Consider the following 8635-nt stretch of genomic DNA (forward strand, 5'->3'; position numbering starts at 1 on the left):
TTCCTATCATTTCGGCGGAAATTATTTTCGTCTAGGGAATGATTTATTTCATATAGTATTTATTTTTAACATTACAATACGCTTTTTCCTAAATGTAAGGCTGTGAGAGGTTGACGTTGAAATTTCCTTTCCACCTTGATATATTTCGCACACTAAAGCTGCTGTGTAAAGTGTTTGCTGTCGTGTTTTCAGGCACTTACCTTCATCTGATGTGAAACAAAGCGACCTGCTTGGAAGCAGCCACTGTACACTTGTCTCGAAATCCTACGTGGATTTTTCCATTTTTTCCTCTGTGCTTTTTGTTGGTGGCTGCGAGCACAGTAATAAAAAAATTACACTCAAAGCTCCCTCTGCGGATCACAAACGGCGGACGCAGACGGTTGTTTCCCAAGTTTTATATTTGAGTGCTTACGATACGGGACAGTTCATTTTATTCAACGGGCCGCACATTCATGAATTGTGCGACACCGAGAGACAAGTGCTGAATGATAAAATACAGTTTTTACGATACATGACTAAAATTCACTTAACTGTTGAGGTCATACCAAAAATAGATAATTTTCTTATGGAAAATATTGAAAGAAAAACGCAGCATCTAAAAAAATTAAAAGCAAATAAATTGGAAATGAATTAAAATACATAATTTTATTTTCCAGATAACTTGTTTCCTTCGAATTGTATTATCAGCATGGCTTGCATTGCTATAATAAGGAAATTTTAGCAATAAATGATGCTTTTAATTTTTCTCTCCAAAAAATATTATGATAAGAAAACTTGGATACCAGTGAAAAAGACCTCTAAAAAGTCTTGACCGATACTAAAACTTTTTTTTAATTATTATTAATTTAAAAATTTCTGATATTGGAATTCTTACAAAAGCTCAAAAAATCTGCTATAATAAGTAACTAGTACATATTTTATCATCTTCCAGCAGCAGGAGCTCTCTTTTTACAAAACAAATGGCAAATAAATGCGTCCTCTGTGTTCTGTGCGGCTCTTGAAATGGCTTTTATCATGCGAAATCGGTCGATAAATCAAGCACTGCTTTGTAAAGCCGCTTCAGTGCAGCGATGTAAAAAATGAAACAATGGCACGACAATGCTCTAAGTACGCGAAGCAGAAGAGTGTGGCGCAGGTCGTAAATAAAAATGCAAATGAATTTGTGCGGGTTATAGGAAAGAAATAAAATCAAATGTGTAAAAATATGCCAGGACGTACATAGTTAAAATCTCGTCTTGCATCCCAGATCAGGGGCCCTCTCGCTAATAGGCATGTACAGGGAGACGACGAGAAGAAAAGAATCTCGTCTCGCGAATCTCTGAATGGCGGCCGTTGGAAAAGTACATAAGTCTGCGCTCGTCTCTCTCGCTCTCTTTCTCGCGCAGGAGTATAAGAAGAGTTTGTGATAATAATTGCTCGCTGGGGTTCGAGGCAGCTGTATGCATTACATAATAGATTCGCGTTCGAGATGCCGGCCTTCCTTCGCTCCGATATACGAACTTTGGGGAGGGAAATTTTCGTGCACAAGAAAGGCGCGGAGCACAAAGAAAGGTGTGCTGCCGCTTTTTACGCGCGCCGGCCAGATCCAGTTGCTCACAGAAAAGTGCCGTCGCGCTGCTAATATGCGCCGAGAGCCAACCGTCTTTCTTTGAACACACAGCTGCTGCTGCTGCGAAAGTTCAAGATTGGAATAATTTTTGTCCACGAGGACTCTGCCATTGCATGTGTGTGAAATGAACACCTTTCGCGTTCTCTCGCGGGTTTTGCCAATGCGAAACGGTACTTGCCATGCAAATGCGGCAGCTGCTCAATGTGTCTCAAACTCGAGTGCTGAAATGTGCAGAAAATTATTTACTAACTATTGTTTATTTCATTATCAAAAATAATCACCTCGTGAGCTTCAGCATAGGCTTGGTTTAATAAATTCAAACTTGATGGATAAAAAAATTCAATTTGTATAATGAAATTAAAACTAATAAGTTAAAAATCGGCTTTTATTTAAAAAATAAACATTGCTTTAGGATTGAAATATTAAATAATTTAATATATTTTGAAATTACAGGATAATATTAAGATACTTTTTCTTCATAAAATTTTTTCAGTGGTTTCCAATGCATCATTTCATATTAATAATACAAATTAGCACTACTCGAACTGAAAATGGAGTGATTGCGGTTGATGCCTCATGGGCATCTGGAGATACCAAAGACAGCTTCGCAAACTTATGCAACCTGCACTTTCATTGCACGTGCACTTGGCACTTGAAGGGTGGATGCAGATGATTGAGTTGCAAAACTCCGCATTTTCCTCATCATCGTAAGTTTTAATGTGAAAACGAAACCTTTGCCATTAGTTTTATTAATAAATATATTATGTCCAACCTATATATCATCAAAGATCATAATAAGCTGCCACGCTAAGGCGTCGAGTTGAATCGCAGCAAACTTATTATGCTGTCAGTTGCGTGACTTTCTAAGCAAACTTCACCCCGTCCCGACAGACGGATATTCAATTTCCTAAGTTTGCCCCAAACTTTTGTTTCCCTTTAGCTTCGTCCTTCTCGAGTATGTTACAAAATAAAAGCACTCCTGAATTTTTTTTTTAAAACTTCAAAAATGTTTGTTAAATCCTATTTAAATAACATTTTTGTCCTGTTTCAAACAGCTTAATTTTGGCCCTGGCAAATAATTTTCAGGCCGGGCGACCACGTGGTCGGTATGTAATTACCGCTTTTGAGAGCCCTTTCGCAGCGCCGAAAATGAAAAGGGGACCCTACTCACAAAAGTTGAGAGAACTTAATTTCGAGAGCGGAGATTGTTGCTCTCGACTACAAAGTCTCGAAATATTCATTTTCGCTCTGAAATCTCCTCTACAGAAAAGCGGAAGGGGCCGGAGTTTGGAAAGTTTCGGAGGAAAATAGAGAGAGAAACGCGGCCGGGGAGCTGGAGATTTACCAACGGCCTCTCTTTCAGCCGGCGAGCTGGACCTCGTGGGAAAACGTATATTTATTTTCTTTCACAGAGCTGAAGCTTTGAGAAATAAAAGAAACTTTGGGTCTCGTGTGCAATTAGAAACGGAGCAGGAGAAAGAGAAACACGTCCCTTTGGCAGAGCGAGCCGCCCCCGGGGGCTCCCATTAGGGGCTTGTGCAAACGTGGTCGGGCTATCCATCAAATTTCGCAACAGAGAGTCGCATTTTCCCGGCAGAAATTTTCTTTTAAAACGCCATTTAAGCGGCATAATTAAGTGAGAGAAGAGCAGGCAGTAGAAATAAAATCGAATTACACCAATCTCGGAACGCAGTGTCTGCGGCGATAATTCGATTAACGAGATGCACTCGCGAGAGAATTTTTAGTGCGACCACGTGCTCTGCTTGGGTCGCGTTTTTCTCGAACGACGGCGGCGGCAGCCGTCTTATTATTCTCATTCTCGCTCGCTCTCGACTCGCAATTCAATTTGGGGAACTGCAACGGGATAATAGAAAAGAGAGGACCATGAGTCCCCTCGTGATTCATTATTTTTCTCTTCGTGTGGAAACTCATTTTAAAAAAGAACAGAAATTGTAGGGGTGGAGCACAATTTCACTGCGAATACCCATTTTTTTTCAGTTTCATGCAAGATACAAGGCTTTTTTTATCTAAGGGGTAAGCGTTGAGATTTCAAGCTTTTTCCAGTCTGAGTTTAAAAAAGCTTAAATTGACTGCAATATTTTGAGAAAATCGCGTTCAGAGTCAGAGAGGATCTCTAAATTATTGGATTATTATTAGAGTAATAAAACGATTGGTGCGATATCTTATTAAATTCTAAACAACTATAGAAAATAACAGCAGTAGAGTTAAAATCAAATTTCAAAATATACTTGACCATGTTTTTTGGAATTAATATTCAGACGAGGTACCACATGGTACTTTGAATTATATAATTTTTGTTCTAATTGAAACCCGATTATGTTTTAAAAATTAAATAATTTTTGGACTAAATTAAAAATATGATGTAAAATGGAAAGGCAAAATATGTTTTATTTGCCTATACCGTTTTTGTTTTGCTTCAATATATTTTGAGCAAAATTAATTAGACAGGTTGTGGTTTTATGGCATATTTTTGTTTCATATAAAAATTCTTTTTATTCGAAGTTCAAAGGTGTCATTTTCCTTCCATTTAGCTAATTTTTTACCCTGTTTATAATTTTTAATCAGCTTTTTCAACGCTCTTTCTTTCATCTTCAAAATTTAGGCTACATTCATCAGAGAGGTTCCCTCGCTCTTTCGCGCAGAGAACACAAAATATGATAAGGCGCGAGAGCGACGCTGATGTGCTAATTACGGCAGTAATAATTGGAATTAAACCCTCTCCGTCTCGCGAGACTGCCGCGTTGTATGGCTCGCAAGTTGAAATTGTGGCTCGGGGGTGCCGAAATTAAATAAAAAGCCTCTCTTTCCCGCTCTCAGCTGTCACTTGGTCGTCAGACGAGGGGAGCGTGTATTAAAAAAATGGTGTGTTTTCTCTCGCGCGCCGGCCGGCTGTTTTATTTTCCTTTGTGCTATTATCATCATCGAATTTGTTTTATTCCTTGCTCTCTCTCGAAAATTCAGCTGCACGACAGGAAGAGGAAAGGCCTGCTGGTCAGGTGCGACGGCGGCGCGCTCGCTCACCCGCAGATTCCCTCCGTCTGCCGCGCTTGCAGATGCATTATTTTGTTTCTGGACGGTGAAATCCGAAATTACGTGCACGACGCACAATCGACCTTTGTTTGCTCAACACCGCCGTCGTAGTTTAATGAAAAACTTGGCGCGTATAAAAGTCAAAATTGTTTCTGATGCGACAGCTTGCGAGCTCGCTGCGAGCCAAGGAAGTTGCCAGAAAACGTACGGTCAGCCATATCAACTCAATCTGAGTAAAAAGGCAGATAAAATTTATTACGCGTATTAAAATAAGCTGCCTGCTGATTATAGTTTAGAGCCAGAATTAGATTTTTAAGTTAGTAATGTGCTATTTTTTATGTTAATGGAAGTTAATCACATTTTATATGTATTAAACTTTTTTCATACCTCTTTTATTAAAATAATTTACTTTTTCAGATCGAAGATTTCTGTTGATTAAAGAATCAAAATATTAATCAATAAGACCAAAATGTACATTGATGGAAGATTGGATTTTTTTTTTTTATTTAAAAATTTATAGAAATTGGTAAGATATATAATATCAATCATTCTTTTACTTTAAAAATTGTAACCGCTTAACGAACTTTGCGCTAGGGCAGGTGATTAGTGCTGGCAATTAATCAATGAAAAAACTCAACCACCCCTTTGGTGAAAGTTCCCAATTGTTTACAAACGGCATTATAATGTTACGCAACGCCCGGGCCCCAAAATAGGAAAATGAAGTAAAAGTAGGGCAGCGGAAGGTGGGGCGAAAGAGCCTTTTGGCCGAGCACGTGGTATTTTTCTCACTTCCTCTCTTCTGCAGCACCGCGCGCTGCCTGCATTTTATTATCCAAACATCCATTACGGCCGGGCGCCTGCACTCGTATGCAGCACGCTCAACACGACAAGTTTTCGGTTCCCACGTGGTGCGGCTCGTGCTCTTATCAAATAGGAAGAAGTGTCGATTGTTGTTTGCTGATAAGGGAAAAAGAGTCACCGGCTGTTGTCCAGTTTCAAAATCGCAAAAAGCGGAAAAAATAGCTTCGGCTGAAAATTATCACTAGCTGTTTTGTCCACCGCTGCTTTTTTTGTTTTTTTTTTTTTATCGCAAAGGTTTTTTTTTGCTCGCATGTGTGCGAGTGGTATTCACGCGCGGCCGGAGCAAGTAATTGCTACTTGTTTGGAGTGAAAAGTTTGCTTTTTGCAAGCGAGGCAGCCGCTAATTTTTCGGGGTGAAATATGGTGCTCGGTGATTAACGTGGATTCGGGCATTTCAGGCGTGCTGTACACATTTGCATTGAAAAAATTTGACGCAGTTCTCTGGGATATTGGACTAAACTGGCATATAAATTAATCAAGGGGTTATCCACACGCCCGTATTTTGCCATAGGCCAGTCATTTATCAGACAACTATAGCAAAATTTTGATTTAATAACTCGAAAGTCTCAATGAAAATTAAAAAATTTAAAGTTCAACTATTATATTTTGGGCATTTTCGTTTCAAAATTCAAGAGAATTTTAAGTAATGTCATACTGAGATTATTTAATTATTTGGCGAAATATATTTTTTTAAAAATGTGGGTTTACCGCGGCGGCCGTGTCTCTTTTGATGTCGGGCGTTTTAGCAGACATCTGCTAGTTGTAAACCCTTTCTTCTCTTTTTTCCAATTCAAATTTTTGTATTGACCGAGAAGAATAAATAATAATATTTTAAACAAAATAATTTTCAAACAAAATGTCTATATTGTATTACCAGTTGTCAGCAACCCGCACATCAAAAGCAACATTATTTTATCTTTTTTTTTTGTAATTAGAATCTTTGTACATACTAAATCTTGTTCTCTAAACTTTGATAACCATAATTAAACGTAAGATCGTGTTTCAGGAGGATATAGAACAAGCTCAATAAAGTTAATTATAGCCTCCGTGAAGAATTTAAAGTTTAAAGTTTAATTACGCGTACTACATCCTCACGTTCCACCTAGAATATTGAATTGATGAAAAGTATAAAAAAAATTCCAATGCAATTCTTCCAATTCGAAGCTATCTGAGAAATTTTGAGAAGGAACAAAATTAATTTTAAAGTTTATGTCTTTTATCCAATTTTTTTTTTACTTATTTTGAAATTCTAAGTTTTAAATGCGACAAACAGCTGGATGTTGATTTAATCTTCCATTTTAAACTTTCAACAAGTCTAATTATTCGGTCGCCCAAATTAATTCCGGGCACATGTCCTCACTTGCATATGCGCGCACCAAATCATGCGGCACAAACTGTAAGGGTCGGAGCTTTTAATTCAGGGAACACGTTCGACGACACGGCTTGATTACCCGAGCAGCAGCATCGGTAAGCCATCAAATTAATTGGCATTAGGAGGGTCCTGTGTATCTGCAGCGAGGAGGGCTTTTGGCCGCTGCGGATGCGTCAGGCGTCACCAGCCAACGCACCACAGTCCCCCTTGCCTTTCACCAACTGCCGTTTATTTATTAGAACGCAGGCCGCGCGTAATTTTTTTCACCAGACAGCACAAAGGCCTCTAATAAAAATAAATGCGTGTTTATATATTTAATAGCAAACGAGCACCTGCCGCTTTGGTGTGCGCTCACCTGTACTACTTATGTAGTAAGTGTACAAAGGGTAAATTAATACGGCAATAGCGGTGGCCTGGAAACGTGCTTGCTGCATTATCCGGCTGCTTTGTTCTCGAAAATTGTTGCACTTGCTTGTGTCCCGGCGCGCGTTATTGCGATTTAATTGCATGCAGGAGCATCTCTCGCTCGCTCGCTCGACGCCCACCCACTCGGGCTTGCTCCAATGCGTCTGGCTAATGTGTGCCCAGGCTCATTGTTCGGCCACCGGTCAGGTGAGAAAGTAGGCAACCGGTGTGGCACGACTGGCGTGCGGGTTGCGTGTTGTGAATGGAAGGCGCCGCCGCTCTTCTCGTCGCCTGCAGCATCTGGGCGTTTTCGTTTCGGGTCAAAACGCGAAGTGATGAAAGTGGACGGGGTAATGAAGGAACGAGGGCGATTCATCATCTAATTTAATTAAACCGAAGCGGGAAATTTTCAAGTGAAAATGAGGGCATGCTCGTAACTCAAAATAAATACATTTTCTCCTTTTTTAATTTAAAATTATGAATCAAAATTAATTTAATTTATATTTTAATACAATTTAATATTCTTAATTTTCATTATATCAAAAAGCTTCTAAATTGATTGTGGAACTCACCGGGTCACCCAATTTTTTTTCTCTCTCAGTAGTGTGTGGAACCTCTGTTCTTGAAGGCATGTTGCTCCAGTCAATTTTTCACGTGGGAAATTGCCAAAGTTTTTGCCGTAATCTTTCCATTAAGCGAAAGATTTCCGATAAAAAAAGATTCTCTTTCAAAGTCAAACTCACGCCACCATTCATTATTCATCCTTTCGGCTTTCCAAAATGATGCCTCCAATAAAAAATGCATGCATCACTACCGTCAGAGTGACGAAAGAGTGTTTGAATCACACAAACACGAAAGCGATTTTCGTGAATGGAGCCCGAACCAGCTTGCGAAAAGGCGGCAGCAGATGTAAATCAGGCGCGCCTCTCATTGCCCAATATACATGTTCTCGAGCGCACTTTAGCCCACGAGGGTGCTTGTCAAACACAATTTTATATAAACGCACTCTGTAAACAAAAACAAAATAAACCCTTAAAAAAATTCAAACAGGCCTTTGTATCAAAATTTGTTATTTTTTCCATAATTAACCTGATGATCAAAAGTAAACATTTCCCTTCGAAAAAAGGAAAAAATGCTATAAAACTTAACAAACGTTTAATTTTTGATCCCTCAGGTAATGCTTAATTGAATTTGTGTAAATATTTTTCCATAACGAAGCCGCTGATGAAAATATTATGCAAAAAAAAATGTTTGATCAACATGGGTTGAAATTTTTGCGGTAAACAAGCGAGCTGCTGGTGGGTTTATTTATTTCGCATGCAGGGGAGCCAAAACAT

The sequence above is a fragment of the Neocloeon triangulifer genome, unplaced genomic scaffold (assembly GCF_031216515.1).
Source record: "Neocloeon triangulifer isolate White Clay Creek 2 clone unplaced genomic scaffold, ASM3121651v1 ptg000017l, whole genome shotgun sequence".
Lineage (NCBI taxonomy): Eukaryota > Metazoa > Arthropoda > Insecta > Ephemeroptera > Baetidae > Neocloeon > Neocloeon triangulifer.